The following is a 25,240-nucleotide window of genomic DNA, read 5'->3' as shown; positions in this document are numbered from 1 at the left end:
TCATAGGAATTAGCTTAGATGATGGTAAACCTTCCTTGTGAGTATGTGAGTAGGGACATAGTGGAAACTCTGATGGAGAACTGCAGAGCAAGGGTATTTTCTATTTAAGGACATTTACTAAGCACGCCCACCCACACACGTAGGCTGGATTGGCACAGAAAGAGGGGCCAGAATGTATATCTTCCACTGATGGAAAAAGAAGAGGTGCAGTGTCCTGAACCTATTGGAACTTTGTGATGCTCCTTTTAAATTGACAGAGGTGACTGAGTGGTAGAAGTCAATGCAAGACTAAACGTAACACTTTAATGAAAGAATGTAAGGGCAGATTTACAAGCCCCTTGCGTCACTTTTTGTGATGCAGTGGTGGTGTAAACAATGCCCCACGTTGCGACACATTTACAACATGACGCATCTAGGGAGATGTGTCATGTTGTAAAGCCCTGCGCCACATTATACCTGCGTCAGGTAAAATGTATGCAAGGTGGGCATTCCCACGCAAGAAAGCCTCGTAGAAGTGACGCAGTAAAATCAACAAGTTTATACTGCGCCACTTCTAGGGCGACACTGCGTCAAAACCTTACACCTGCTTGGAGCAGGCGTAAGTAGTGACGCAGTGTAGTGAGAATAGGCCTCAACATGCATTGCTGGAGTTGTGTAGTTCTAGTGGGCACCCTGTATCAGTCCAAACAACCCCTTATGGTGATAGGTTAAAGACAACCTTTATTGAAAGCTATCCTAGTGGTAGCTATGGAGAGCAGACTTCAGGCTAAGTCTTGAAGGAATGTAAAGCAGCTTGTTTTACCAGTCTATAATCTCTTGAATGATCAAATGAAAGGACAACCACATCAGGTATATACTTAAAATATATGTATTTAAGATAAAACACACCCCTCTAGTCTCTTTATGAGGCTGGAGTTGAAGTACTTAAGTTACAAGTCAGTATTCAACAGTAAAAGCACAAATACACGTTTGGGCCCAACGGGCGAAAAAACCATATACCAATAAAGTGGTATAAGAACCACGACTGAAATGGACACAAGGCCTAGAGCCTGTAGAAGTGCCTGGAGCACAAGGAATCACCCAAGGTAGTGACACAGGGTGTTGGACCCGGCCTCGTGGCGTGGTCCCGAACCCTCCTACCCGACCCGACGGGGGCAGCCCCCACCCTTCGGGGTCCTTACGGATTATACTTTGCTACCCGCACCAGCCTACGCGACACGGCTCGCCCCGGCCTCGGCCCCAGCGAAGCCCCGACATCGAGACACCAAGATCCGGCCAGGGGGCACCAAGTGGCCACTCCACCAATCCCGGAGGAGGGGAGTTTCGATGGGACCCCCAACCGTCCCCCAACGCCTGGTTTCGATCGCCCTCTGGCCTTCCTGGGCGCTGGCGCCTCTCCCGCTGGGTATCTGGCCTCTCCCATCCCGGCCCCTCCGCCCCCCAGGCGCAAGGGTCCGAACATCAAAGGGTTCCAGACCTATATCTGGAGCAGCCTCAAACCAGGACAGCGGTTGTATCCTGGAGTCGAGAGCCCTGCTGATCGGATCGCGGCTGACCCTACGGAGAGAGACTCATTACTTGGAACGTGGAACTCTGAGCCCTGCTGACTGCGTCGCGGCTCCCCCCTTGCTGAGAAGAAGACCCTCACGGAACATCTGAGCCCTGCTGACTGCGTCACGGCTACCCCCTTGCTGAGAAGAAGACCCTCACAGAACATCGGAGCCCTACTGACCTCGTCGCGGCTCGACCTCGCAGAAATAAACCCTCGGAGCCCTGCTAACCTCGTCGCGGCTCGACCTCGCAGAAGTAAACCATCGGAGCCCTGCTGACCTCGTCGCGGCTCGACCTCATCGCGGCAATCCCCCGAGCCCTACGGACGACGTCCCGGCTCCCGGAACCCCCCGGCTCGAGGATTGAGAGCTAGGCGCAGGGTGTTCCCGTACCAGGCTAATACTGAGACTGTCCCGCTACCCCATCCCTACAAGACTTTGAGACTCTTTTGGATCCCTCGATCCACCTGTAAATATTACCATAGAAATCTGCCTTGGTTACCGATAAAGACTTATGAGAATTGATACCCTGGTTGTGTCCCTTTGTGGTGGTTGGGTTGCTTGGCTGATACGATCATAGGAGAAGGACCTCGCCCAGGAGGCTTCTCAGCGGCGCTCGGCTTCTCGCCTACGGAACGGTGGCCCTCGGGGTGGTCAGTCCGACACCATCGGGCTCCCGGAGGGCGCCCTTCTAACATTGGTGGCCAGCGGTGCGATCCGAGCCCGACGCAGATCGTACAGCGAGTAACTCACCCACTACCTACCTAGACACAGGGTAACCATGAACGACCAACAGACCACCCCAACCGCGGAGTTCCAACAAGAACGGTTGGAGGAATATACCCATAAGGAACTAAAACAGTTTTGTAAAGACAAAGGCATCGCGACCACCGGATTAAACACAAAAGAGGACCTGCAAAAAGCCCTAAAGTCCTGGGTAGAGTCCGAAGCGGCCTCCCACCAAACCGAAGAAAACCCGGTGCCAAACGTACACCGGCAACTAACCGCAGCCCCGGCAGAGGGGAGAACAACCAGCATAGAGACCGGCCTCTCCCCGGAAGAGATACGAGAACGGGAGAGGGTCAGGACCCACGAGTTGGAGCTCGCCCGACTCCGCCTGGACGGCGAACTCCTACTAGCCGAAAAGAAATTGGCCCTAGAGCAACTGCGGCTGCAAGAAGAAATAGAGGAGAAAAAGCGGCACCGAGAACTAGAAGAGAGGAGGCTAACCCTCGAGCATGAGCGGGGCCTTAAAGAACTTGAAATCAAGTCCAGAAATGGAGAGACCGGCACCCCCGGAAACCGAGACACCCCTCCGCCGGCCGAGGCGAAAGTACATATCCCCAAGGATGTCGTCAAAGAGTACTACAAGAACGACGACATTCAACAATGGTTCAAGGCCTACGAGGTAGCCATGACCGCCCATCGGGTACCCCGGAAAGATTGGGGTGCCGGCCTATGGGGACGGTTCCTCAGCGAAGGCAGAGACACCCTGCTACAGCTCCCAGACGCAGTGATGACCTCTTATGACCATATGAAGGAGGCCCTGCTCACCCGCTATGGGCTCACCCCAGAGATGTACCGCCAACGCTTCCGGGACTGCAAGAAGCTCCCCGGTACCACCTGGGTGGAATACGTAGACTTTTTTAGCAGAGCCCTGGAAGGTTGGATCAAGGGCAGCAAGGTCACCTCCTACGAACAACTGTTCGACCTCATTGTATGGGAACACCTCTCCAACAACTGCTTCATCGAGCTGAGACAGCACCTCCTCGACAGCAAGCTGACCGAGCCGCGGAAGCTCGCCGCCGAGGCCGATCGATGGGTGAACACCCGGGTCCCTCGGAACTCGATGGGGGAGTACCAACGGAACACCACGGGGCCCCCCCACCAGCGGGGCGGAGGAGGGGGATCGAACAGGAACAGAGACTTTCCAGCGGGGCCGCCCCGGAGTCCTCCCCGGGGACCGCTCTCGAACCGCACGTCCCCGTCCCTCGCCCGAAGAGGGGCCCCCCCAGCCCGACCAGGGCCTCCACCGACGGTAACGTGCTACAACTGCCAACAGCCAGGGCACTATGCCAGTGACCCTACCTGCCCCGTGAACCGACGGTCGGGGACCACCGGGCAACCTCCCCGCCAGTTGGCGGCCGCTGCCCTGGGGGAAGGGGGAGAAGAGGAAGAGAACTACGACGCCGGGCCAACCGAGTGGGAACCTGCCGCCATGACATTGGTATGCCTAGGCAGCCGGGAAATGGTACCCTGGGCTCCCATCCCGAGCTACACCCAGAAGTACCAACAGTGGGTCACCATTAATGGACGCCGGGCCGAAGCCCTCCGAGACACCGGAGCCAGCGTGACAGCCGTCCGCTGCCACTTGGTGACCCCCGAACAGATCTTGCCTAATGTACTGTGCCCCGTCCGGTCGGCCGACAACACCGAGAGCTTGTGCCAGATGGCCCGGATCCCCTTCGAGTGGGGGGGAGTGTCGGGCATGCTGAAGGTGACCGTCCGCGACGACGCACCCGTGGACTGCCTCATCGGGAACGACCTGGAAAGTTCCCCCTGGGCCCACGTCGAGCGCCGAGAGCATCTGGGGATGCTGGGACTGCCCGAATGGGTCTGCGCAACAACCCGGTCCACGACCGCCCGGGCCATCCGACCGAGCGTAGAGGCTCCCCCTGAAGAGCCGGAGTGGCCCAAATCACCACCTCCCTCCGTCGAAGAAGAAGCCGACACCGAGGCCGGGCCGCCAGAACTCGCCCCGGACGAGGTCGCCGCGCTCGGCGACCTCCCCGAACTCGCCCAATGGCGCCAAGAAGGTGGCCCCACAAGGGAGCAGTTCCGCCAAGAACAGAAGACCTGCCCCTCCCTCGAAGGGACCCGACAGCAAGCAGCCGCCCAGGCCGCCGGAGACCAGACGGGGACCCACTGGGTCTATTGGGACAATGACCTCCTCTACAGCGAGCAGAAGACCGCAGAATTGGGGGCCAGCCGCGTGCTGGTGGTCCCCCTCAGATTTCGGGACTTCCTCCTCAATCTGGCGCGCATGATGTGCCCCTCGCCGGGTGTAGGAGAGTAGGGTCTGCTTTCTATGTTCACCCCCACTTTTTGCTTTTGCTTTACTGGTTTTCGACTTAGATGTGGCTGTGGGCCTGCTAATCAGACCCACAGCCCTGCTGTTCTCTCTCTAAATTAATACTATGTACTTTAGGTGCATAACCCATTTGGATAGGATCACCTTATTGGCCCCTGTACAGTGTACCCTAGGTACCCAGGGCATAGGTGTACCCTAGGCCTACCAGGGGCTGCAGCATGTATTATGCCACCCCTGGCCTGGCCTTCCATTTTGACACAACTGGCTGATCACTCAGCTGGGGCAAGGTCGTGTAATCACCCCTTGCTTAGGTGTAGTATTCCTATACCTAACTTACATATAGACACATGTGTACCTTTCAGTCACTCCTATGGCAGGCCTTAACAATCCTGGAGGCAGAGTGCTTGGTAACATGTGAGATGGTGCTCTAGCATGAGCTGAGCCTGTCTGCAGCTTTCGGAACCACGTCCTTATAGCTGTTCTATGAGATAGCCTACCATATACTCTTAAAGTGCCTTATAATCTTAGACGGTTATGGTAACTATGGTTTGGCTTTATCAAAACATGTCGTGTAAGGTGTCTAACACTGTGGAATAATACCCCCATGCCATTTCTGGACATGAGGATATTATTCCCCCCTTCTAGAGGGAAAGACATGTTAAAATCATACTTCACTGTTAGCCTCTGACCAAAGCCTCAGCATCACAAAATGGATGCTGCTGCCACGACACAAGTCTGACCTCCTGCAGCTGGGAGTGATCCCAGCCAGGGAGGCCTGGACAATAGGTTTCCTGCTTGGGGAGGTGCTAGCACCTCCCCAGACAGCCTTTAGTGTATTGGGGCAGGGTGGGCTGAAAGGAATGAGACATGCCTGGGGCACACAAGGTGTTCCTTGCATAGTCCAGTTCAAACCGGCGCTGGGGCACTCCAGCCACAGCTCTGGCGCGAAACTGGACAAAGGGAAGTGGGTGTAACCACCCCCTCCCAGGTCCCACCCATAAGGCGTGACCTAGCAGGTATCCCAGCCCCCCAGATTAGTATAAGAGTGGGAGTTGGGCCTCAAGACTTTAGATTATCCTGAACCTGCAACTTGAACAGAAACTCTGGACCTTCGACATTCGACGAAAGAAGAAGACTGAAGAATCTCCCTTGTGGCCAAGGAGTGGCTACCCTGTGCAAACAGGCACCATCAAGAGACTACCCTTTGCTTTGCCCACGTTCTACGAGGAACCGACTGCAGAGCCCGACCAGAGCCTTGACTTCCAGACTTCTCCGACCCTGATCCACATCCACAGCAGAGCTGAGATCCGTGGAGGCGACGAGCGACGTGGGACCAGCTACCTGGGAAAAGTGGCTAGTAACTTCAAGCGCAGCTTCTGAGGCACCCTCGAAGTTGTGCACCGGGGATTGAGAAGCCCCAACCCCAAGCATCATCTGCACCGAAGATCAGCCCCCCACACTCCACGAGTCCTGCGTGGGGCCCTTCTGCATTTTCCTGCTTGCCGCGTCTGTCCGGTTGCTTGCCCGCTGGCTAGTGGCCTTTGTGACGACGCACCCTGAAATCTTCTGCGCTGGTTTGGCTCCTCCAGACTGGCTCCCGCTTCTCTGCAAAGAAGAAGCACCCCAGACCTTCCTGGTCTGCACCAGAAGCAAGTCCTCCGTTCTTCGTGGGTTCCGCTTGCCAAGGCTTGGTGAGTCCTAGTCCAATTTCGACGCCGCTGACAGCAAGAGCCTTCGTGGGACAGCTCGCCTCCTGGTCCTGGTCGTCCTCGACGCTTCCTGGTCCTCCTGGCTGCAGCGACAAGCTTCACCTTCACCTGCAATCTTCACGACATCGCCTGGTTCCTTCCTGGTTCCACGTGGTCACTGGCTAGTGACCTTGACTCTGTCCCTTCTGCTTGCAGGTCTCCTCTCTTCTTGATCCCAGCCTTGGGATCCACCGGACACTCTTCACTGACTGCCTGTCAGCATCTTTCTTCAGGCATCCATAGGAGTCGACGACGAAAACCGACGCATCTTCACCCCTATGCACCCGCAGCCTGTGGGCTAGGTAACATGGGTACTCCGGTGCTCATCAGGATAGTGACTATCCTAGTGTCTAGTTTTCCAGTCTCGACTTCCTAGCTACTCCGGAAGTGTCCTAAATCTATCGTTTTCTAAACTGTACTATTGCTAGTGACTTTTACGCATTACGCGTGAGTGTTTCCACTCTGCACACAAATCCCGTGGGCCTCCCACTTCCTAACTAACGCTAGTGTAGTGTAGCCCCAGCGATTCCCTAGGCCTAGGCCTATTCTATTTCCGTGACAGTGGTCCTTATACCACTTACTTAGTATATGGTTTGCGTGGCCCCTAGGGCCTAACTGTATTACTTACCTGTGTGACTTAATGTATGCTTAAATAAGACTGTGTTGTACTTACCTCTAATCTCATAAAGAGTGCTGAGGGTTTGACTAGAATAAATACACTTTATTTTATATATATATCTGTTGTGGTGTCCTTTCATTTGGTATTCAAGGGATTATATATGGTAACACAGCTGGCTTCACATGCCATTCAGAGTTTAGCCTAAGACTGCTCTTGTCCATGCTACCACTAGGATAGCTGGTCTATAAGGTTGACTTTACAACCAATCACCATAAGGGTATTTGGACTGATATAAGGTGTACACTAGAACTAGTGACATCATACATCAGGGCAACTTCTCACATTGGTGAGCAGCGGTTGGGATCTGAGCTTGCTGTTGTAATACCATTGTAATCTTGAGATACTAAATTGAAAGATCACACAGATATTGTCTAGTAGTTGTAGGTTGAAGGGAGTAACACACCCTGACTACAACTACTAGAGAGGTTTAGTAGAAACAACTAGTGTAGGTAGGTGAACACACCACACCCTCACTAGATCATGTCTCTGAGAGGAGATCAAGTAGATGCTCTCTCAGGAGGGTCAGGTCTGCAGAAGACCCCCTCTAGATAAGATACCTTAACATTCCAGGAGATGAGACAATTGTGTACCTCCAGAGGAATAAAACAGGGTGCAAACCCTACCCTCCTTCAGTTAAGACAACTCCTAGAGGAGTATGATACTCTTAGGGCATCTCAGGCAGGTACCCTAGGTACAGAGGAGGGTCTACCCACCACAGAGGAGTCAGATGGGGCTTCAGATGGAGAGGTAGACAGCCAGGGCCAAGTAGAAAGACTTAGCCAGGCTAACCTAAGTTTACATGGGAGTTTGCATGGGGTCCCCCCATACAGACCCCCAAGTGGGCTTAACCAGAGAAACAGGAGGGACAGATCCCCTTCAAGGGAATCCATCCACTCCCATGTCTCCAGCATCTCTAATGCTTCCTCTCACAGGGGAATGACTTCACCTGAGAGAAAGGAACATGAAGCCAGAATGAGGGAAGCTAATCTGAGGATTCAGAGGAAAGAACTTGCCCTTGCCAAGGAGAAGCTTGCTCTGGCTAGAGAGCAAAAGTTAAGTGGGTCAGAACCCACTGGTGGCAGCAATATCCCTAAGGATAGAGACAGGCACTATGATAATAGAAACCTGAGCAAGATTGTCCCTCCCTACAAGTGTGGGGATGACATCCACAAATGGATAACTGCTTTGGAGAGAGCTTGCAAAGTACAGCAGGTACCCCAAAGTCAGTGGGCAGCTATCTTGTGGCTCTCCTTCTCTGAGAAAGGTAGAGACAAGCTCCTCACAGTTAGTGATGAGGATTCAGATAATTACACTGTCCTGAAGAGTGCTCTGATTGATGGGTTTGGCCTAACCACTGAACAATACAGGTTATTGTTCAGGGATACCCAGAAGACACAGACTCTGGACTGGACTGACTTTGTAGATTGTGCCACTAAGGCTCTGGAAGGCTGGCTAATGGGAAGTAAGGTTAAGGACTATACAGGATTGTATAATTTGATCATGAGAGAACAAATACTTAACAACTGTCAAAACCAGCTATTGCATCAACACCTGATTGATTCTGATCTGACTTCTCCCCAAGAATTGGGAAAGAAGGCAGATAGATGGGTCAGGACTAGAGTTAAGCAGAAAAACCAGAACCAGGGCGGTGATCAGAAAAAGGCAGACCAGAAGGGTAATGATCAGAAACAAAAAGACCAGAAGTCTTCACCAGGCCCCCAAAAGACTCAGGGGGAGGGTGGTCCCAAAAAGGATAAAAAGAAAGATGGCCAAAAGAAACCATGGTGCAACTATTGTAAGTCCAACTCACATTGGTTTAGTGAGTGCACCAAAAAGGATAAGCCCCCAGCCACCATTGCCCCTAAGGCAACTGTACCCCCTAGTTCAGCTGTAAGTGGTGGTTCCCAGCAAAAGGGTGTAGTAGGGTTAACCCTGGGAACTGAGGAGGATTCTGGCCTAGTCAGAGTACCTACTCAGGCTGTTCTGATCTGTGATGGGGACTTAGCCTTGTCCTCTACTGTAGGCCCCAGTAACCTGGGCAAGTACAGACAGACTCCTTTTATCAACCAAAGAATGGCTCAGGCCTACAGGGACACTGGGGCTAGTGTCACAATGGTGACACCTGCTTTTGTGGACCCTGGACAGATCATACTAGGTGAGAATTACCTAGTGACCAACGCTAGCAATGCCACTACCTCCCATAGTGTGGCTATTGTTAACTTCTCCTGGGGAGGGGTAACTGGCCTCAAGAAAGTTGTTGTTAGTTCAGACCTTCCTGTAGAGTGTTTACTGGGCAATGATCTTGAAACTTCAGTTTGGTCTGAAGTGGAGTATAGGACCCATGCAGAAATGCTGGGGATAGATGCACATGTCCTTGCTGTGACCAGGTCACAGGCCAAAAAGTGCACCACTGAACAAGTGCTGGATCCTGAAACTATGGACCAGTCACAACCCAAGAGAAAGAGCAGTAGGGTTAAGGCTGTGCCTTCCCCCCTGCCTCAGGTGGTGGATCAGTCCTCCCTGGAGGATGATTCTGAGAGCCCTGAAGGAACTGTCCTAGAAGAACTTGAACTTGATCAGGTTGAGTTTCTTGGGACAGGGGGACCTTCAAGGGCAGATCTGAGGCAGGCTCAATTAGACTGCCCCTCTCTTGAACCCCTCAGACAGCTGGCTGCTGCTGAGGCTGCAGGGAATGCTCAAGGTACCCATAGAGTGTATTGGGATGAAGGGCTACTGTATTCAGAGGCTAGAGACCCCAAGCCTGGTGCATCCAGGAGGTTGGTCATACCACTGAAGTTCAGAGGCTTCCTTCTTACCTTGGCCCATGATATTCCCCTTGCAGGACATCTAGGCCAGAACAAGACTTGGGACAGGCTTGTCCCTCACTTTCACTGGCCCCATATGTCAGAAGATACTAAGGAGTTTTGTCGCTCCTGTGTCACCTGCCAAGCCAGTGGCAAATCAGGTGGCACCACAAAGGCCCCCCTCATACCACTACCTGTGGTGGGGGTTCCCTTTGAAAGAGTGGGCATAGATATTGTAGGACCAATGGACCCACAAACAGCATCTGGGCACAGATTCATACTGGTGATAGTGGACCATGCCACCAGGTACCCAGAAGCAATTCCCCTGAGGACCACAACAGCTCCTGTTGTGGCAAGGGCCCTGCTTGGAGTATTCTCCAGAGTGGGCTTTCCAAAGGAGGTCATTTCTGACAGAGGTGCCAACTTCATGTCAGGATACTTGACTGCAATGTGGAAGGAGTGTGGTGTTAACTACAAGTTCACCACACCCTATCACCCACAGTGCAATGGGCTTGTTGAGAGATTCAACAAGACCCTAAAGGGAATGATAAAAGGATTACCAGACAAGCTTAGGCGAAGATGGGACATCCTTTTACCCTGCCTTCTGTTTGCTTACAGAGAGGTCCCACAAAAGGGGGTTGGCTACAGCCCTTTTGAGTTTTTGTTTGGGCATCCTGTAAGAGGACCCCTGTGTTTGGTGAAGGAAGGATGGGAGAGACCTCTCAGACAACCCAAACTAGACATAGTGGATTATGTACTTGGTCTCCGCTGCAGGATGGCAGAGTATATGAAGAAGGCTTCTAAAAACCTTGAGGCAAGCCAAGAACTCCAAAAAGCTTGGCATGACCAAAAGGCTGTACTGACTGTTTACCAGCCAGGACAGAAAGTGTGGGTGTTGGAGCCAGTGGCCCCAGCAGCACTCCAAGACAAATGGTCTGGACCCCACACTATTGTTGAGAAAAAGGGAGAAGTCACCTACTTGGTGGACCTTGGGACTCCCAGAAGCCCCCACAGGGTGCTTCATGTCAACAGATTGAAGGCATGTGTTGACAGGGCAGACATGGGGCTACTCATGGCTACAGATGAGGGGCAGGAGGAAGAGAGTGACCCTCTCCCAGACCTGTTGACTCAGAACCCTGATGATGGCTCAGTTGATGGTGTGGTCTTTTCTGACAGCCTCACTGTCCATCAGCAACAGGACTGCAGACAAGTTCTGCAACCCTACAGACATATGTTCTCTCTGACCCCAAGTCAGACAAACTGGTGCACCCATGAGGTGGACACTGGTGACAGTCTGCCTGTGAAGAGTAAAATCTACAGGCAACCTGACCATGTCAGGGACTGCATAAAAATTGAGGTACAAAAGATGTTGGAGCTGGGAGTCATTGAACCTTCAGAGAGCCCTTGGGCTAGTCCTGTAGTTCTTGTGCCAAAACCTCACACCCAAGATGGTAAGAGAGAGATGAGGTTTTGCGTGGATTACAGAGGTCTCAATGCTGTCACTAGGACAGATGCCCACCCAATACCTAGGGCAGATGAGCTCATTGACAGACTGGCAGCTGCTAAGTTTTTGAGCACATTTGACCTGACAGCAGGCTACTGGCAAATCAGACTAGCTGAGAGTGCAAAGGCCAAAACTGCTTTCTCGACCCCAGGAGGACATTATCAATTTGTGGTAATGCCCTTTGGTTTGAAGAATGCACCTGCCACTTTCCAAAGGTTGGTGAATCAAGTCCTTACTGGGTTGGATGATTATTGTGCAGCTTATCTTGATGATATTGCTGTCTTTAGCTCCACCTGGGAGGATCACCTGGTCCACCTGAGGAATGTTTTAGAGGCCCTGCAAAAGGCAGGCCTCACTATCAAGGCCACTAAGTGCCAGATAGGGCAGAGCAAGGTTGTATACCTGGGCCACCTAGTTGGTGGGGGTCAGGTTCAACCACTGGAGAGCAAGATCCAGACCATAAAGGACTGGGCTCCTCCTACTACCCAGACTCAGGTCAGAGCTTTCTTGGGCCTGACTGGGTACTACAGAAAGTTTGTTAAGAACTATGGGTCCATAGTGACAACACTTAATGACTTGACCTCCAAGAAGATGCCAAAGAAAGTTCAGTGGACAGTAAGCTGTCAAAAAGCATTTGATGACCTGAAGCAGGCCATGTGAAGTGCACCTATTCTGAAAAGTCCAGACTACTCCAAAGAGTTCATTGTCCAGACAGATGCTTCTGAGTTAGGTGTGGGAGCTGTTCTTTCACAACTGAATGTAGATGGTCAAGACCAGCCCATTGCTTTTATAAGTAGAAGGCTGACCCCTAGAGAGAAACGTTGGTCAGCTATTGAGAGGGAGGCCTTTGCTGTGGTTTGGGCCCTGAAGAAGCTGAGGCCATACTTGTTTGGCACTCACTTCAAGATTCAGACAGACCATAAGCCCCTCTTGTGGCTAAATCAGATGAAGGGTGAAAATCCCAAACTTCTTAGGTGGTCCATTTCCCTGCAGGGGATGGACTTCACAGTGGAACATAGACCTGGGACTGACCATGCCAATGCAGATGGGCTCTCCAGATATTTCCACTTAGAACATGAAGACTCAACTGGTCAAGGTTAGTTTAATGTCCCTAAATTTGGGGGGGGGGCGTTGTGTAGGAGAGTAGGGTCTGCTTTCTATGTTCACCCCCACTTTTTGCTTTTGCTTTACTGGTTTTCGACTTAGATGTGGCTGTGGGCCTGCTAATCAGACCCACAGCCCTGCTGTTCTCTCTCTAAATTAATACTATGTACTTTAGGTGCATAACCCATTTGGATAGGATCACCTTATTGGCCCCTGTACAGTGTACCCTAGGTACCCAGGGCATAGGTGTACCCTAGGCCTACCAGGGGCTGCAGCATGTATTATGCCACCCCTGGCCTGGCCTTCCATTTTGACACAACTGGCTGATCAATCAGCTGGGGCAAGGTCGTGTAATCACCCCTTGCTTAGGTGTAGTATTCCTATACCTAACTTACATATAGACACATGTGTACCTTTCAGTCACTCCTATGGCAGGCCTTAACAATCCTGGAGGCAGAGTGCTTGGTAACATGTGAGATGGTGCTCTAGCATGAGCTGAGCCTGTCTGCAGCTTTCGGAACCACGTCCTTATAGCTGTTCTATGAGATAGCCTACCATATACTCTTAAAGTGCCTTATAATCTTAGACGGTTATGGTAACTATGGTTTGGCTTTATCGAAACATGTCGTGTAAGGTGTCTAACACTGTGGAATAATACCCCCATGCCATTTCTGGACATGAGGATATTATTACCCCCTTCTAGAGGGAAAGACATGTTAAAATCATACTTCACTGTTAGCCTCTGACCAAAGCCTCAGCATCACAAAATGGATGCTGCTGCCACGACACAAGTCTGACCTCCTGCAGCTGGGAGTGATCCCAGCCAGGGAGGCCTGGACAATAGGTTTCCTGCTTGGGGAGGTGCTAGCACCTCCCCAGACAGCCTTTAGTGTATTGGGGCAGGGTGGGCTGAAAGGAATGAGACATGCCTGGGGCACACAAGGTGTTCCTTGCATAGTCCAGTTCAAACCGGCGCTGGGGCACTCCAGCCCCAGCTCTGGCGCGAAACTGGACAAAGGGAAGTGGGTGTAACCACCCCCTCCCAGGTCCCACCCATAAGGCGTGACCTAGCAGGTATCCCAGCCCCCCAGATTAGTATAAGAGTGGGAGTTGGGCCTCAAGACTTTAGATTATCCTGAACCTGCAACTTGAACAGAAACTCTGGACCTTCGACATTCGACGAAAGAAGAAGACTGAAGAATCTCCCTTGTGGCCAAGGAGTGGCTACCCTGTGCAAACAGGCACCATCAAGAGACTACCCTTTGCTTTGCCCACGTTCTACGAGGAACCGACTGCAGAACCCGACCAGAGCCTTGACTTCCAGACTTCTCCGACCCTGATCCACATCCACAGCAGAGCTGAGATCCGTGGAGGCGACGAGCGACGTGGGACCGGCTACCTGGGAAAAGTGGCTAGTAACTTCAAGCGCAGCTTCTGAGGCACCCTCGAAGTTGTGCACCGGGGATTGAGAAGCCCCAACCCCAAGCATCATCTGCACCGAAGATCAGCCCCCCACACTCCACGAGTCCTGCGTGGGGCCCTTCTGCATTTTCCTGCTTGCCGCGTCTGTCCGGTTGCTTGCCCGCTGGCTAGTGGCCTTTGTGACGACGCACCCTGAAATCTTCTGCGCTGGTTTGGCTCCTCCCGACTGGCTCCCGCTTCTCTGCAAAGAAGAAGCACCCCAGACCTTCCTGGTCTGCACCAGAAGCAAGTCCTCCGTTCTTCATGGGTTCCGCTTGCCAAGGCTTGGTGAGTCCTAGTCCAACTTCGACGCCGCCGACAGCAAGAGCCTTCGTGGGACAGCTCGCCTCCTGGTCCTGGTCGTCCTCGACGCTTCCTGGTCCTCCTGGCTGCAGCGACAAGCTTCACCTTCACCTGCAATCTTCACGACATCGCCTGGTTCCTTCCTGGTTCCACGTGGTCACTGGCTAGTGACCTTGACTCTGTCCCTTCTGCTTGCAGGTCTCCTCTCTTCTTGATCCCAGCCTTGGGATCCACCGGACACTCTTCACTGACTGCCTGTCAGCATCTTTCTTCAGGCATCCATAGGAGTCGACGACGAAAACCGACGCATCTTCACCCCTATGCACCCGCAGCCTGTGGGCTAGGTAACTTGGGTACTCCGGTGCTCATCAGGATAGTGACTATCCTAGTGTCTAGTTTTCCAGTCTCGACTACCTAGCTACTCCGGAAGTGTCCTAAATCTATCGTTTTCTAAACTGTACTATTGCTAGTGACTTTTACGCATTACGTGTGAGTGTTTCCACTCTGCACACGAATCCCGTGGGCCTCCCACTTCCTAACTAACGCTAGTGTAGTGTAGCCCCAGCGATTCCCTAGGCCTATTCTATTTCCGTGACAGTGGTCCTTATACCACTTACTTAGTATATGGTTTGCGTGGCCCCTAGGGCCTAACTGTATTACTTACCTGTGTGACTTAATGTATGCTTAAATAAGACTGTGTTGTACTTACCTCTAATCTCATAAAGAGTGCTGAGGGTTTGACTAGAATAAATACACTTTATTTTATATATATATCTGTTGTGGTGTCCTTTCATTTGGTATTCAAGGGATTATATATGGTATCACAGCTGGCTTCACATGCCATTCAGAGTTTAGCCTAAGACTGCTCTTGTCCATGCTACCACTAGGATAGCTGGTCTATAAGGTTGACTTTACAACCAATCACCATAAGGGTATTTGGACTGATATAAGGTGTACACTAGAAATAGTGACATCATACATCAGGCCAACTTCTCACACCGGGCACCTGGGGCAGGACAAAACATACAGCCGCCTGGTGACTCACTTCTACTGGCCCCGAATGCGGAAGGACGTGGACAATCATTGCCGGACCTGCCCGACCTGCCAAGCCAGCGGGAAGAGCGGGGGAAGGGTCAAAGCCCCTCTCCAGCCCTTTCCAATAGTCAACACCCCGTTCGAGCGAGTGGGGATCGACATCGTGGGGCCCCTGGACCCCCGAACCTCCCAAGGACATCGCTTCATCCTCGTCCTGGTCGACCATGCCACCCGATACCCCGAGGCCATCCCTCTCCGAACAGTGACGGCCCCCGTGGTGGGCCGGGCCTTGATGGGAATCTTCTCCAGAGTAGGTTTCCCCCGGGAGGTTGTGAGCGACCGAGGCACCAACTTTATCTCGAAGTATATGCGGTCCCTGTGGCAACAGTGCGGGGTCACCTACAAATTCACCACCCCGTACCACCCCCAGGGGAACGGTCTAGTCGAACGATTTAACCGGACGTTGAAAGGAATGATCAAAGGCCTGGAGGAGCCCCTGAGACGCAAGTGGGACGTCCTGCTGCCCTGCCTCCTGTTTGCCTATCGGGAGGTCCCGCAATTGTCTCTGGGGTTCAGCCCCTTCGAACTCTTGTACGGACACCCTGTCCGAGGCCCTCTCAGCCTGGTCAAGGAAGGCTGGGAGACCACCATCCAAGATGCTCCCCCCGACGTCTACCGGTACCTCCTGACCCTGCGAAACCAAACACGGAAATTCAGGGAACTGGCCGAAGCCAACCTCGAGGCCAGCCAGGAGGAGATGAAACGCTGGTATGACCAGAACGCCTCCTCCATCGAGTTCGAGCCAGGCCAGCAGGTCTGGGTCATGTCGCCCGTCGACCCCTGTGCCCTCCAAGACAAGTGGACCGGGCCCTTCAAGGTGGTCGAGAAGAAGAGCCCCGTCACCTACCTGGTCGACCTGGAATCCCCCAGGAACCCCCTCCGGGTCCTCCACGCCAACAGGCTCAAACCCCACTTTGCCCGAACAGAACTTAGCCTGTTGATGGCTACGGACGATGGGGCCGAGGACGACTCCGAGCCCCTACCCGACCTCCTGAAAACCTCCGAAAAAGACGGCTCCGTGGAGGGAGTCATCCTCTACGCCACCCTGACTCCCGATCAGCGCCGAGTGTAACGTCCTGGCTTTCTCGGGGTTGGGACAAACAGACAATGGACCAGAGAAAGGGAGGTTAAGGATGATTTAATAAACAGATAAACAACTACAGACAACAAAGAATACCGGTACTGGAATTACCAGTTAAAGTACGATACCCATTCACAGCTCTTCTAACCGTCCTCCGCATGCACACCGGTCCCGGTATGCTCCAACGGAGGGCACAGTGCTAAGCAGTGGCCGACAATGCCACTCGACCGCTGTGAAGGGTAGTTCCAAGGTTGTGGAATATACGGGGGGCACGTGGGAGTCACCCGGCCGGGCTCTCTACCACCTGGGAACAGCCGCTCTACCAGTTTCCCCCAGAGTACTGCCACAACACAAAGACGCTGGGAACACCTCCTAGTGTGCGTCTCTTGTATCCGGGTTTAAGTGATGATACCCAAGGTGGTGCAGAGAATAGATGGGAGCAGCCGCTCTACCTATCCCAGTTCTCCTACGAGTGTCAATGGCTAAGACGCGGAAACACCTCCTGGATAGCGTCTTAGCTCTAAGCGTGTGTTTACCCAAGTAACAAGGGTTGGGAGCTTCGGCTCGCACCAACCTCGATTTCTCCAAATTGTCAGGCCGTTGGGAGCTTCGGCTCAACCAACGGTACTTGTGCCCAATGACGTTGAATACGGCTCTCAGAACGGGACAGGACACGGGCAGGAAGCACACGCCAGCACCTCTCCTCCGCTCCTTAGAATATTCCTTCCGCCGCTCCACTCTCCAACGGGTCCGTGTACCTCAACCAGGTACTCCGGCAAAGATCAGAATATCCGACGCCGAGTCCCAGTGATCTTCTCCTTAAGTAGTACTCTCGGCGTTGTATAACCATGACTCTTGAGTTGCATAACATGAAAACTAGGCGTTACCCTTGGTGTTATGTAACCAGAACTCTTGAGTTGCATAACATGAAAACTAGGCGTTACCCTTGGTGTTATGCAACCAGAACTCTTGAGTTGCATAACATGAAAACTAGGCGTTACCCTTGGTGTTATGTAACCAGAACTCTTGAGTTGCATAAGGCAATCGTTGCCGGAGGGCATTCTGGGAGTTGTAGTCCGCTCTCCTCCAAGCGCACCAGGATCACCGAAGTGGCATCGTGGGAGGGAATCCATGTGCGGGAGGGGATTCCTGACAGTACATCCCCCTCCCATCAGCGCCCCCCATCAGGACCAGCACAGGAGGGATATCGACGATGGAACGCCGATACCAGACGAGGAGCGTGAACCCCCGCCGCAGGTTCCCATGACTGCTCCTCGGGTCCGTACCCCTTCCATGCCACCAGATACCATAGTTTGCCCCTGCGCCACTTGGAATCCAAGATACCAGCCACCTCGTACTCCACCTCCGAATCCACAGTCACCGACACCGGCGTACGAGGCTTCACCGCGTTCGCGGGTTTCAAGAGGGAAACGTGGAACACGGGATGGATCCGCAGGGACTGAGGCAGGCACACTTTCACGTTCACCGGGCTGATGCATCGAAGGATCCTATATGGGCCCATGAAGCGGGGATGGAACACGCTACTTTTCTTGAATCTCATGTGCCGTGTAGAGACCCAGACGTAATCTCCAGGTTTGTAGACCGGTCCAGGCCTTCTCCTCCTATCAGAAAAAGCTTTATACGTGGCTTTAGCCCCCTCCAGGGCAACTCGAGAACTCATCAAGGCCTCCTTGATGCGGGCCACCCTCTTGGCTGTTGTTGGCAATCTGTCTTCCATGACCAGGTGCAGAAACGGCAAGAACCGGGGATGATGGCCGTAGTTACTATAAAAAGGGGAGGCCTTGGTGGAACAATGTGTGGCGTTGTTGTACGCGATTTCCGCGATCCAAAGTAGGTCCACCCACTCATCCTTTCCTTGCTCTACAAAACAACGTAGATATTGTTTGAGCGACTGGTTCAGGCGCTCCGTCTGGCCGTCCGTCTGCGGGTGATAACTCGTGGACATGGCAGACTTGACGTGTAACGCCGAACACCAAGTTTTCCAGAAGTGCGACGTGAACTGAGACCCCCTGTCCGACACGATCACGTTGGGTAGGCCATGTAGTCTCACTACATTCTTCAATAACAACGACGCCAGCTCTCCTGCCGAAGGTACCTGTTTGCAAGCGAGGAAGTGCCCCATCTTCGTGAGATAGTCCACCACCACCAGTATGGCCGTCTTTCCTTGATCCTTTGGTAGCCCGACAATGAAGTCTAAGGATATGTTTTCCCAGGGTTTGGTCGGTGTAGGAAGGGGTTGGAGGAGTCCTTGCGATCTTCTGTGGTCCAATTTCATGGATGCGCAAACGGTACATGATGAACACCTATTCCGGACGTCTGTTCTCATGGCAGGCCACCAGAACTGCCGTCCTAGGCTCGCTACCATCTCTTCGACACCCAGATGGCCGGCACAGGGAGACACGTGGCACCAGGTGAAGGCCTGTTTTCGAAGCCTAGGCGTGGGTAACAACATACATCGTCCTTTCACCGGAATCCCGTCCTTCATCTGCCACTCCTTGTGACTGTGAAGCCACCTCCGCCACATGAAGGTATGGGTCCCCTTCTGGACCCCCCTGAGGAACGTCTGTGGTTGAATCACCCCTATCACAACTCCTGGAGGGATGATGGAATGTTCGGCAACCGGCTGCGGATCCCTGGCATTCGATTGCCTCGAAAGCGCGTCCGCTTTCCTGTTCTCCGTACCGGGTCGGTATGTGATGTGGAAATTGAAACCGGAGAAAAAGATCATCCACCTCATTTGACGGGGAGATAAATGCCGCGCCGCCGTCAGAAACTGGAGGTTTCTGTGGTCCGTATACACTGTAACCACGTGTCTGGCCCCCATTAACAAATGCCTCCACTCAGCAAATGTGTCCTTTATTGCGAGTAGTTCCTTCTCCGCAATATGGTAATTGCGTTCCGCGTCGTTCAATTTACGAGACATGTACGCCACAGGATGGAGCAAACCCGACACCTAATTCCTCTGAGATAGAATGGCACCCAGCGCCACATCAGAGGCGTCCGCTTCTACCACATAGGGTAATTCCGGATTCGAGTGAGCTAGCACCGGGGCGGTGCTGAAGGCCTTCTTGAGGGCCACAAATGCTTTTTGTGCTTCCGGTCCCCACACGAACTCCTGAGACTTCCTTAGTAGTTGCGTGATCGGGGCAACCAAGCCAGAAAACCCCTCAATAAAACGCCTATAAAAGTTGGCGAAGCCTATGAAGCTCTGGACTTCCTTTACTCCTCGGGGCACCGGCCACTCCTCCACCGCTCTGATCTTGCGTTCCGCCATCTCCTGTCCGTTGGGGCTCAGCATCACCCCAAGGAATTCCACTGATGTGACGTGGAAGTCACATTTGCTGAGTTTGCAGTATAGCATGTTTTCCATCAGTTTTTTGAGAACCGCGGATACGTGCTGTACGTGTTCTTCCTCTGAGTAGGAGTAGATGAGTATGTCATCTATATAAACGACCTCGTAGATATCCAATACCTCCCGGAACACCTCATTGAGGAAGTATTGGAAGGCGGCAGGGGCATTGCATAGTCCGAACGGCATGACGAGGTACTCAAAGAGCCCGAACCTGGTCTTAAAGGCGGTTTTCCATTCGTCGCCGTACCTCATGTGCACTAGATGGTATGCCCCCTTGAGATCAAGCTTTGTGTATATTTGGGCCTTTTTTACCTGTTCCAGGAGAACGCTTATGAGAGGCAGGGGGTACCGGTTTTTTATGGTTATCGCATTCAAGGCCCTAAAGTCCACGCAGGCCCTCAATTCGCCATTCGCTTTTGGGATGAAAAAGACAGGCGATGCGGCAGGGGATTTCGACGGCCTGATGAACCCCAGCCCTAGTAACTTATCCAAATATCCCCGTAGATGTACATTTTCGGGTTCTGTGAGCGCATACAGTCTGCCGCTGGGAACGCCAGCCCCCGGAACCAGGTCGATTTGGCAGTCGAACGGTCTATGTGGAGGGAGCACCTCCGCTCGGATTTCATCGAAGACGTCCCCGAAACTGTGATACACTCTGGGCAGCTTTACGGCCTTTTCTGCTGCCGTGGCGACCGTGTGTCCTTCGCCTACCTCACCTACGTGGGGGTCCTGCCGCATGCCGCACCATTGTTCACAAAACGGGGAAGTCATCTCAATGTGATGCGTAGGCCAATCCACCGTTGGGTTATGTTTTTGGAGCCAGGGTAGACCCAATATGACCCCGTACTGCGGGGCTCTGATTATGCTAAAATCGAAACGTTTGTTATGCAGTTTTCCGAACCTCACCGGTACTTCTCCTGTGTGCTGTCCGATAGGTCCGGTCACCAGACTTCTCCCATCCACTGCATACACCTCCTCTGGTATCTGTTTGGGAAGGAGAGTGAGACCCAGTCTCCGTGCTTCATTGTAGTCCATGAACATGCCCGTGGCTCCTGAATCAATCATGGCTACCACAGGTATCCACTGGTCCTGCACTCCTACGTGTAAGGTAATAAACAAATGTCTTCGCCCTTCTTGATTCGGGCTCAACATGGAAGGGATGTGGGTGTGACTCCAAGATGCCCCTTCCCTAGACCCGGAGTCCCTCAGTTTTCCGCCAGTGCGTCCACCACTGCTGTCACCGTTTTGTTCGCTCGGTATCGTGAGGTCTTTGGCTTGGCTGGACACTCGCGTACATAGTGCCCCTTTTTTCCGCAGTAAAGGCAAAGGCCTTGCTTGCGGCGTGATTCTTTTTCAGTGGCTGTAAGGCTCGCCCTTATAGCTCCTATGTCCATGGGTTCTGTCCTGGTGGAGGAGTTGGTCTCAGGGCCACCCATCGAAACATACGATGGCAGCGCTTTCCCTTTTCTCTTGTGATCGCCCTTTCTTTCGTTCAATCTATGGTCCAGCCGTAGCACCAGGTTGATCAAGCCCTCACATGTCTTGGGTTGGGGGTCGATTTGTGCTACCACATCTTTGAGCTCTTCGCTCAAGCCCTGGTGAAACAGCGCGGTTTGTTTGGCTATGGGCCACTTGGTTTCGGCCACTAACCGTCGAAAAGCATTAAGGTACTGCACCAGATCATTGTTGCCTTGCCTCAGCTCCAACATCTCTCGATCGGCAGTATACGAGTCTGCCCTTCGATCAAACAACTTCAAGAATTCCTCGCGGAAGGCTCCCCAATCACATAGGATAGGGTCGTCCCTGCTCACCAGTGGGACTGCCCATTGCGCCGCGTTCCCAGCAAGATACAAGATCAGAAAGGCCACTCTGGCTTGGCTGGTCGGAAAGGCCTTTGGTTTGCAGGACAGATGCAGTGCTACTTGAGTGAGGAATACCTGCACTGTGTTGGGGTCTCCGCTGTACCTCTCTGGTGTCGCCAAAGGAATGGCTACGGGCATCTCTACCACAACCGCAGGAGCCGTGGCCGTGTGAGAGGCACCCGCCTGTAGCGGATCGTTCTGCAGAGCGTCCAGTCTAGCCTTAATGTCTGCTGTTTCCTTTCTGGAAGCGGTGAGCTCGATTTGCATCGCGGCTAAGACGGCCAACACATCCTCAATCGTGGCCATGTCGTTCGCCCAACCAGGAGATAGTTATGGAAGAGGTCGGATATTATGTAACGTCCTGGCTTTCTCGGGGTTGGGACAAACAGACAAGGGACCAGAGAAAGGGAGGTTAAGGATGATTTAATAAACAGATAAACAACTACAGACAACAAAGAATACCGGTACTGGAATTACCAGTTAAAGTACGATACCCATTCACAGCTCTTCTAACCGTCCTCCGCATGCACACCGGTCCCGGTATGCTCCAACGGAGGGCACAGTGCTAAGTAGTGGCCGACAATGCCACTCGACTGCTGTGAAGGGTAGTTCCAAGGTTGTGGAATATACGGGGGGGCACGTGGGAGTCACCCGGCTGGGCTCTCTACCACCTGGGAACAGCCGCTCTACCAGTTTCCCCCAGAGTACTGCCACAACACAAAGACGCTGGGAACACCTCCTAGTGTGCGTCTCTTCTATCCGGGTTTAAGTGATGATACCCAAGGTGGTGCAGAGAATGGATGGGAGCAGCCGCTCTACCTATCCCAGTTCTCCTACGAGTGTCAATGGCTAAGACGCGGAAACACCTCCTGGATAGCGTCTTAGCTCTAAGCGTGTGTTTACCCAAGTAACGAGGGTTGGGAGCTTCGGCTCGCACCAACCTCGATTTCTCCAAATTGTCAGGCCGTTGGGAGCTTCGGCTCTACCAACGGTACTTGTGCCCAATGACGTTGAATACGGCTCTCAGAACGGGACAGGACACGGGCAGGAAGCACACGCCAGCACCTCTCCTCCGCTCCTTAGAATGTTCCTTCCGCCGCTCCACTCTCCAACGGGTCCGTGTACCTCAACCAGGTACTCCGGCAAAGATCAGAATATCCGACGCCGAGTCCCAGTGATCTTCTCCTTAAGTAGTACTCTCGGCGTTGTATAACCATGACTCTTGAGTTGCATAACATGAAAACTAGGCGTTACCCTTGGTGTTATGTAACCAGAACTCTTGAGTTGCATAACATGAAAACTAGGCGTTACCCTTGGTGTTATGCAACCAGAACTCTTGAGTTGCATAACATGAAAACTAGGCGTTACCCTTGGTGTTATGTAACCAGAACTCTTGAGTTGCATAAGGCAATCGTTGCCGGAGGGCATTCTGGGAGTTGTAGTCCGCTCTCCTCCAAGCGCACCAGGTTCACGGAAGTGTCATCGTGGGAGGGAATCCATGTGCGGGAGGGGATTCCTGACACCGAGATTGTCAAGGACTGCTGCATCGCTTCGCTGCTCTCTTCTCCCTCACTCCCGGAGTCACCCGATGGTGCGTCCACGACGTCGACACCGGGGACAGCCCCCCCGTGCGACACCGAGCCTACCGGGTCCCCGAGCGAGTGCGGGCCTGCATCCACACCGAGGTCGCCAAGATGTTGGCCCTGGGGGTCATCGAACCCTCCGACAGTCCCTGGGCCAGCCCTGTGGTCCTGGTGCCGAAAGCTGCCACCCCCGGCACCCCCCCGGAGCTCCGGTTTTGCGTGGACTATCGGGTATTGAGTGCCGTCACCAAAACCGATGCCCATCCCATTCCTCGGGCAGATGAACTGATCGACCGCCTAGGAGCAGCCCGCTACCTTAGCACCTTCGACCTCACCGCCGGATACTGGCAGATCGGGCTCACCCCCGGCGCCCAAGAGCGTTCCGCTTTCTCCACCCCTGATGGCCATTACCACTTCTGCGTGATGCCCTTCGGCATGAAGAATGCCCCGGCGACCTTCCAGAGGCTGGTAAATAAGGTACTGGCCGGCCTAGAAGCGTTCAGCGCCGCCTACCTGGACGATATTGCGGTGTTCAGCAGCCACTGGGCCGAGCACCTGAGGCACCTCGGGGAGGTCCTGACCGCCCTCCAAAGGGCCGGACTTACCGTAAAAGCCAGCAAGTGTCAGATAGGCCAAGGATCAGTAACCTATCTGGGACATCAAGTGGGGAGCCGCCATGTGGCTCCCCTCCAGCCAAAGATCGACGCCATCGTGGCCTGGGAGCCCCCAACCACCCAAACCGCTGTGAGGGCCTTCCAGCCCAAGAGGGTGCACTGGACGCCCCGCTGTCAGGCGGCCTTCGAGACCCTCAAGACAGCGATGTGTACCGCTCCCGTGCTACAAGCCCCCGACTACAGCAAGGAGTTTGTGGTACAGACGGACGCCTCGGAGTACGGAATCAGGGCTGTCTTGTCCCAAGTGAACTCTGAGGGGGTTGACCAGCCGGTGGCCTTCAACAGCCGGCGCCTGCTGCCCCGGGAGCAGAGATGGAGCACCATTGAACGGGAGGCCTTCGCCGTGGTGTGGGCCCTCAAGAAGCTCCGGCCCTACCTCTTTGGTACCCATTTTCGGGTCCAAACCGACCACCGACCCTTGCGGTGGTTAATGCAGATGAGAGGCGAGAACCTGAAGTTGTTGCGATGGTCCATCTCTCTGCAGGGGATGGACTTCACTGTAGACCATCGGCCTAGCAACGACCACGCCAACGCCGACGGCCTGTCCCGCTTCTTCCGCCTCGGCGAGGAGAACCCCCAAGACGATGGGTGACACTCCCTGCCTTCAGCTGGGGGGGGATGCCTGTTGGACCCGGCCTCGTTGCGTGGTCCCGAACCCTCCTACCCGACCCGACGGGGGCAGCCCCCACCCTTCGGGGTCGCTCCGGATTATACTTTGCTACCCGCACCAGCCTACGCGACACGGCTCGCCCCGGCCTCGGCCCCAGCGAAGCCCCGACATCAAAGCACCAAGATCCGGCCAGGGGGCACCAAGTGGCCACTCCACCAATCCCGGAGGAGGGGAGTTTCGATGGGACCCCCAACCGTCCCCCCAACGCCTGGTTTCGATCGCCCTCTGGCGTTCCTGGGTGCTGGCGCCTCTCCCGCTGGGTGTCTGGCCTCTCCCATCCCGGCCCCTCCGCCCCCCAGGCGCAAGGGTCCGGACATCAAAGGGTTCCAGACCTATATCTGGAGCAGCCTCAAACCAGGACAGCGGTTGTATCCTGGAGTCGAGAGCCCTGCTGATCGGATCGCGGCTGACCCTACGGAGAGAGACTCATTACTTGGAACGTGGAACTCTGAGCCCTGCTGACTGTGTCGCGGCTCCCCCCTTGCTGAGAAGAAGACCCTCACGGAACATCTGAGCCCTGCTGACTGCGTCGCGGCTCCCCCCTTGCTGAGAAGAAGACCCTCACGGAACATCGGAGCCCTGCTGACCTCGTCGCGGCTCGACCTCGCAGAAGTAAACCCTCGGAGCCCTGCTGACCTCGTCGCGGCTCGACCTCGCA

The 25,240-nt window shown here is 53.7% G+C and overlaps 1 protein-coding gene across 1 annotated transcript in view; it reads right to left on the bottom strand.

The window, feature by feature from the left end:
* Positions 1-25,240, bottom strand: part of LOC146863595 (NACHT, LRR and PYD domains-containing protein 3-like) — a 478,230-nt gene that overhangs the window by 239,422 nt on the left and 213,568 nt on the right. The window lies entirely within an intron of this gene.

The sequence above is a fragment of the Triturus cristatus genome, chromosome 2_1 (assembly GCF_964204655.1).
Source record: "Triturus cristatus chromosome 2_1, aTriCri1.1, whole genome shotgun sequence".
Lineage (NCBI taxonomy): Eukaryota > Metazoa > Chordata > Amphibia > Caudata > Salamandridae > Triturus > Triturus cristatus.
The sequence above is the reverse complement of the archived record's forward strand: the minus strand, read 5'-3'. Positions and strand labels throughout refer to the sequence as shown.